The sequence below is a fragment of the Arachis ipaensis genome, chromosome B3 (assembly GCF_059453495.1).
Source record: "Arachis ipaensis isolate K30076 ecotype BB chromosome B3, ASM5945349v1, whole genome shotgun sequence".
Classification (NCBI taxonomy): domain Eukaryota; kingdom Viridiplantae; phylum Streptophyta; class Magnoliopsida; order Fabales; family Fabaceae; genus Arachis; species Arachis ipaensis.
Window position 1 is genome coordinate 45,901,174 of NC_142438.1, and position 8,345 is coordinate 45,909,518.

Consider the following 8,345-nt stretch of genomic DNA (forward strand, 5'->3'; position numbering starts at 1 on the left):
CTTCGAGCGAGAAAGAGCCCAGAGTTATGCAGTGGAGGCTGAGGCCAGACTTATTGCAGGATAGGGATGTGAGTATTACTATAGCTTCATTAATTGTGTGTTTTATTTATAGAACTTTTTTCTTTGATGTGTTTATTGTTAACTGATGGACTTTAAAATTATTTCCTTTTTACAGTTCACATGAATGCCTTATAGCGCAACCGATGTTGTTTAGATGGTGCATCTTGATATACTAGAGCCACGACATACGATGTTGTGGAGGGCAGTGATGGCATTGATATACTTTGTTGTTATAGAGTGGTATCAGGTGGACAGGGTGATACCACAACTTGGGGAGTATAACATCGATCTCATGCCGCCCTCGACATAGATTTCTTGATGTCGAAGGATGGGACACCCCCTGTGGGCAACTCATCCGAGTGTGTCCAGACTACCTGTAGAGTTCACATCGCTTTGGTATATTTAGATCCTCATTGATAGTAATTCGAATTCTAGTAGTCCTCAGATACCCTTCAGATGCATGCCTCTAACTGGGATTAGGGATGACTGTGGGACCATTGTATGGGGACAAAAATCTTCTGGGATCGGAGGATTGAATCCCATCTTGTAGATGTTGAACACCGTGCAAAGGCGATACACCTCGTGGACATAGGTTGTCCAATTCAGATGAGAGTATGCACAACAAGCAATGGCATGATAATATGGATAATGAAGTGCTTGGAAATATCCACAATCACAAATCTGATCCCTCAGTGACACTTAATAAGAGCTAATGAGAAGTTATCCGTCAGTGTCATCTCTACTACATTAAACTCAAAATTATCCCTATCATACGAGGTCACTATGAAACACCTTGATGCCTTCAAATTCGCCTCTATTGCTTTTATCAGAGCCTGATTAAACTATTATCCCATCCCTAATTATGCCTCAGCTTTTCTTTCTTTACGAACAAAGATCTCAACCAACTTCCTATAAGGGGACTTCTCCAAGGAACAAACTTGGAGGTTCCTTATGCATTTCAGGACAAAGTTAACATGCTAGAAGATATTAGTGGTCATATGCCCGAATCTACGACCATCGTCTCGATGCTGGATCTACTTCTCCTGTTAGCCTACTCACACATGGCCAGGTCTTCACTTTGGAAAATGTCAAACTAGTAGTCAAACTCAACCTCAGTCTTATCATAAGCATCATTCATGAGAAACCTCCTTGCATACTTATCCCTTGAAACTTAGAGAAAAATTTGTTGCAACATGCTAGATACAAAATGAACAATAAGCAGTAGGCATTAGCCATCTACCATAGGAGCCTCCAAAGAAGTCTTAATTCCATTGTGTCTGTCCGATATAACTAGAATATCCAGTTGAGGTGTGAGATACTACCAAAGGTGAGATAGAAAAAATGACCATGATCTGCCATTCCCACCCTCAACAAGTGTGAAAGCAATAGGAATGATATTAAATAAGCAATAGGAATGATATTAAATTCTTGTCTTGTGTAATCGTCACCATCAAGGTAGCCCCATATTTGTCGTACAAGTGGGTCCTATCAATACTAACTAGCATCTTACAATGCCTAAAAGCCTCGATGCTTGGTGAAAATGTTCAAAAAATCCCGCATGATAGAAATGTCCAACTCACACAGGACTCGTCTTTAGCACTACAATATTATCTGGCATTGTTGTCTGTACAGATAGAACCCATCTTGATAACTCATTGTATGACTATTCCCAATCCTCATAAATATGCACAACTGCCTTCTGCTAAGTCAACCAAACCTTTCAGTAACTCGGTCACATTCTGCTAGGGGTGGATGCGGATTGAATCAGATATGGCCAAAATCTCAATTTGATCTGCACTAAAATTATCGAATCGGATCCGATCCAATATCTGCAATTTTTAAACTTGGATCCGATCTCGATATACCTGCAAACTAGATAAATGTTTTAAAAAGCTTATTTTTATTAAAAAATATCAATAAAATCTCTTTTTTTCACTCTTTTAAACATGTTTATTCTTAAAATATTATTAAAATATTTTTTTAAATAATAAAAATAAAATAATACAACATGTAAGATAATTATTAGTTGAAATAAAACATAAAAATAATATTTACTTATTTATTTATTTTTGTGGAACTGCGGATATGCAGATATCTACATGAAATATGCAATCCGATCCTATTAGTGTACGAATCAGATCGAATCCGATTTGATAGCTTTGCAGATCGGATCGATATCCGCAACTTTCGAATCAGATTTGGATAAACACCTAGGATATGCGGATCAGATCCAATCCATGAACACCCCTACATTCTGCAATATCTTGATCAACACAGTTGCATCAGCTCTAACCATAGGAAAGATGAATCCACATATGACATGATAATCAAGCTTTATGTCGTCACTAGAAATCTTTGTGGTCAGACATGTATGAGGTCCATTATACCTTCTAACCTCCCAAACACCCTTTCACTAGTGACGAGTGATCCGAATCAACCAACTGCAACTTTTTTCAAACTCCTTCCACTTTCTATGGTGCTTGGTGTGATCTGACTCCAACACTCTATACTCAACCCCACGATGGATGCTATAAGTTTTGACACTTAACACAACTTCTTTTTTACTCTAAAACTATTGACCAACTTGAAACTCAGTTGGAGATGATGTATCTTGTGCATCTCTGCCCCTAAATCCGGATTTTACGTCTAAAAAATTCTATTGTGGCATGGTCTCCAGGTTTAAAGTTGAAAAGTGCAGTGGATATTACTGAGTTCCAGAACTCGATGATCCATCCTGACCAATTAGAATACTACTCCCTAGATCATTATCTCTATCCTCATCTATCATGACGGACTCCACATCATCGTTCTCCCGTAGTACATCTTCCATGGGATCTAGTTTTCCACCCCCTGAAGCCGGTATCATCCCAGGAGTAATAGTCATTGCAATCGCAAACTTACCAAAAGAATTATTATCACAAATTTCTCCATCAATGCAGTTAAGATCAATTGCGAAGGATGAAAAGGCCACCAACATTGCTTCGGGTGTAATTACAGGCACATATGAAGAGGCAACAGCAAGCATTGAACTTGAGGCTCCTAACATTGCTACAGGTTGAGGATTTCGATTCGATCCACCTGAACTAGCGACCACATCTCCAAACTTAGCCAACAATTCATGGGTTCTCACCTCGAAAAACTGGCAATGACAGTAGAACAAAACTTGCAAATCTTCATCACTGTCTGTTACAAAAGAGTCGTACTTTACACCATCTCGTAAAACAGAAATCAGAATCATATAAAATAATTTCTCCACTCGTTTGATGCCATGGACTCCCAGTTTCTGTATTATAGTATTTGACAGCTGAGCAAAATTCATAAAAGATTTGATAAAAACACTCATTGTATCTTTATTATTAAATTTTATTTCCTCGTATTTTTTTTAATCATCCTTTTGCATTGTACAAGAACTAAAAAATTATCATTGCTAGCCATTGTGAGTGTCACTCTGATCAAGAGCAAATGTTCTGGTTGTATTTATAGGAGATATCCGTACCTAAATTGAATTAACCAATTTTAATTTAAATTGAGTTACATATGCAAGTAAATCCAATAAGAGTGATTCAATTTACCTTTATTGCTATAAAACCCTATAAATAAAATTCACGTGTTTTGATTTAGTGTATAAAATGCTACTCCTCTAGTAAATCAAACTAGCCTATTTCAATTTACTATGATACATGCTAAATCGAGTTGATTTGATTCTATTTATGTGTAAATAGATAAATTAATTTACTCTGATTCAGTTTACATAGAGTTGTTTAAGATAGGCATGTAACCTATTTCTGTTTAGGACATCTGTGTAATTTAGACACCATTCATTTTATTCATGTGAATTATCCTAAATTTGTAGAGTGTTTTTGGTTTAGCGTTAAAAATACAAAAAGCATGTTCAATTTTCTTGAACACCAGAACTTTTTATTTGGCTAATTTTTTTCTAAACACAAACATAATATGTGTTTTAACTTCCGTTCACCAGAAGAAACAAATTGTAACTTTTGTGTTCAATTATTAAATTGAAGAAATAATTGAAAAAGTGTATTTTTTTTCTGCTAATTTTACCATTCAATCTCATTTGTAATAAGAAATATTAAAAATAATTATAAAATTTTTTGTATTTTTTATGACTATGCTTTACAAACAAATATTTTTTTATATTATTACTTTTAGTATTCTTTTTAAGTTTTGATTTTTTTATCAATTTTTTATTTCTTTTTCTTGTCCATAGTATGGATGTTTTTGTTTAAAGCTTTGTTTTTTATGTTCTTTGATGTATATTGTCATATTTTTTTTAATAGAATCTTTAATACTCATTATTCATATAAATTTTTTAATTATTTTTATTGATATATATTTTTTTATGGAACTTTGATTCTTTATTTTGCTTTGTATAATTTTCATTATGTGTTCTTAAATTAATATGTATTTTATTTATTATTATTATTTTTTTATAATATAATTATTGATTCTATTAAAAATATCAAATTAAATACAAAAAGAGTACTAAAGAGAATATTGAAAAATTATAATCAAAAGAGTATTAAATTTTAACAAATAAATTTAAATTCTTTTCAAAAAAATATAACCAAAGACGATTAAAAAAATATAGTTTTAGATAATATAAATTCATGTTTTTTTTTAATAATTTTTATCTAAATATTGAATAATGTAATGTCAACAACATTTATTTTATTATAATCTATTTTAATACAAAATTATCAAATGTAGATTAAATTAACACCAATTTATTTTTTATCAAAATCAAATTTATCAAATCAATTTAATACAAATTCTTATTTATAAACTTTAATCCAAACACACACTTAATAATATAAACAAAAATGCTATAAATACTTTTTAGAACACATACGAGTATATCTAATTCTTAATGGAGAGGACAACTGGAAAAGTAAAATTAAATGTGTCTGCTAGCTTCATCGCAATTCCTATGATATTTAATTATAGTGGCTTGGAATTGCAAAATGGGTATGCATTTTTTCAACTTGCACAACATTCACTATCTATATTTCTTTATTTACAAGTAATACTAAATTATTTTTGTAATACTCTAATCATGAGTTTGGTGATTAATTAATTTGGCCAAATTAGATCGGTTGGTATCACTTTAAGTTGTTAGAAATTCTTTTCTTCCGACCGAGCTTCCGTTGTAACGCCAAAAGAAATTTGTTTTTGAATTTAATTTGATTATTAAGTTTATACTCTGTCATGCGAATGTAAGGAAGAAAAAGAAATAAAAAGACAAATGGAAAACAAATTTTAGGTATTTTGTCTTATGGACAAAGGACAAAGTTGAACTGAATTGAACTCAAGTTAGTAAGTATATTATTGATTACTAGGTGGTAGGTTACCTTCCATGTCTTTTTGTGTGCATTTGAAACGATTATTAGATGAATTTGGTTAGGTCAAGGACTATTATATTTTTATACATACTACATAATGGTACATACTCTAGATCTTTTGTTTGTTTGTTCAATTGTTACACTGCATTTCTATTGATGTCCTATACAAATGGGACTTTCAACTCTTGCCAAATTAGCATATAATAATAATGTTTGAAGGAAGAACAGAAAAGAAAAATTAAAGGAGGTCATTATTTGTCGTGAGGTCAATTTGGTACCTTTTTAGTTTTTAGTGATTCCAAGGGAGCAATTCCCTTAGATGATTTATAGGGATGGTTTGAATTCAGCATGCAACTTGGAACACCACCTTTATTTATTTAAATTTTTTTTCCTTTGTATTATAGGTATATGTCACTTTCATTTTCATCATGTTATGACCGACATGATGGTCTGCTTAATCTTTGGGTAACGATGGCATGAATCATGGGATTAAAGCTAAGGCATTAACTATAGGTGGGGGAAGTAATCAACCATTTAATGATAATAATAAATCTAATTTCTCTATTATATATTACTAAAATCGAAGTTCTCAATTAATAGCATAGCTTTTTTTTTTTTTTTAAAACAAAAAGAGTTCAATATACTAAAGTGGAATAAACAGACTTAAATAATTATTTTAATAGCATAGCTGATATGATATATTTTTAAAAGTATATTTTAATTTATTTTACTTAATTTATTTAAATACATTAATTAATTAATCATATAGAAAAATTTATTTGAAAGATCCTCTGCGAAGACTTATTTATTCTTCCTTCTTTACATCAGAGATTTCCTGCAACAACTCCAATTTATCAGAGTAATCAGAATATCTTTTCTTATTTCACATGCTAGTGAATATACGTTGAAAAATCTCCACCTTCATTTGATGTATGTCCGGACTTTGGACACCTTATTTCTCTCCTTATTGAAATAAATTTTTATATCTTTGGAAAAAAAATTTAAATGAGATAAATATCTTTAATTTTCTTATTTCATATGCCAGTGAATATACGTCGGAAAATCTCCACTTCATTTGATGTATGTCCTGATTTTGAACACTTTATTTCTCTCTTTATTGAAATAGAATTTTATATCTTTGGAAAAAAATTTAAATGAAATAAATATCAAATTATTTAATATTACATTAATTATTTGATTTAATTAAAATAAATAAATTAATTTTATTTTAATTTGCGTTAATTTTTTTCTCTTATATATTTTTATTAATAATTTTAAAAGTGTCATGATTGATCATTTATTAAATTTAATTGAGATAAATATTAAATTATTTATTATTTTATTTAAAAATATTAACTACAGTTAATCAGTTATATTAATTTTTTGTTTTGACTGAAATAAATAAATTAATTTTATTTTAATATACATTAATTTTTTATCTTATGTATTTTGATTAATAATTTTTTTAAAATGTTATAATTTTTACATGATATATTTATAAGATATTTTTATTTATTTATATTATTTTATTGAGCCAAACAAGTATAATTATTTTATTATATCAATTATTTAATTTAATTAATTTAAATATATTTTATTTGATTCAATTTATTGTCACGTTAATATTTATGTCATTATTTACTAAAAATTTTCCTTTATTTTTTTATTTAATCTTAAATATTTTAATTTTAATTTTAATTTTAAATTTTTATTCACTATTTATATTTTTATATTTTAGTGTCAAATATGATATTTCTATAAATATTTTTTTACAATTTATTGTCTAATATAGTTATTTGTCAGTTATCAATTATATGATCATAAATATTTTTAAATTTATTAAAAAAACACAATTTCATTCGTTCTTATTTTATTTTACCTATTTTGTATTTCATAACTTATTCATTATAAAAAGATATATATATTAAAAGAGAAACTCATTTTTTTACTAATTTCTCTTCTATTAGTTAATATTTTTTTTCATATGATGTATTATTTTTACTCTTTACTTTTTTTATATACTATAAAATATTATTATTCTTTATTGTATAATTTTACTGCATATCAAACAAAATAAATGAATGTTTTCATTTGATTTGACAAATTTCGATTTTTATGAGAATTTTTTACTAAAATACAAATATTAAAAAAAGTGTATTAGGAATTTGAATTTGTTTATTTGATCTTTTACTTTGAAATATTCGAAAATATTAGAAATATTTTGCAAAGATTTAGAAAAATAAATAATTCTATTTATATGTTCATTCTTTTTTTTTTATTAACTGAAGCCTTTACAAAAGAGATAAAACCGATGAATAAATAACAAAACTTATTAAGAAAAAATATTTTATCTTTTATTCTTTTTTTAGAGAATATACACATCAATCTTTATGAATCATACCTTTCATTCCACTTCCAATTCCTATGTACTCTATCTCTTCTATTTCTTTTGTTTTGTTCTTATTTATTTAAGTTTTTATAATTATTATAAATTTTATTATTTTTATCCCGTATAAATTATTTTATCATAATTTTTCGTATGTTAAGTTTTCTCAATGTTTAAATTATATTTCTCAAATGCTTAATTTTATTTCTAATTTGGGAGGTCGAATGGTGAAAGAACAACGATAAAAGTTGTTGTACGTCTTCTTCTCCATCTTTTTGGCTTACCTCCCTTTTGTAGGGATTATAAGTTTATACACAATGGTGCTTATGTATAAAAGATAGTTACAAAATATATTCTATCTTTTCTCTTAGTAAAATTTTTATTATCTATCTTGAAATAGGTAAAAACATTGTAAATTACTTTTGACCAATAAATCTGTCATCGTTGTGACATGATATACTGCATTCAATTGCGTATTCCACTACAAGAAAAATGCTCAACACCGTCAGATTTAGTATCGCACGTTAGTGGCGGCTTTA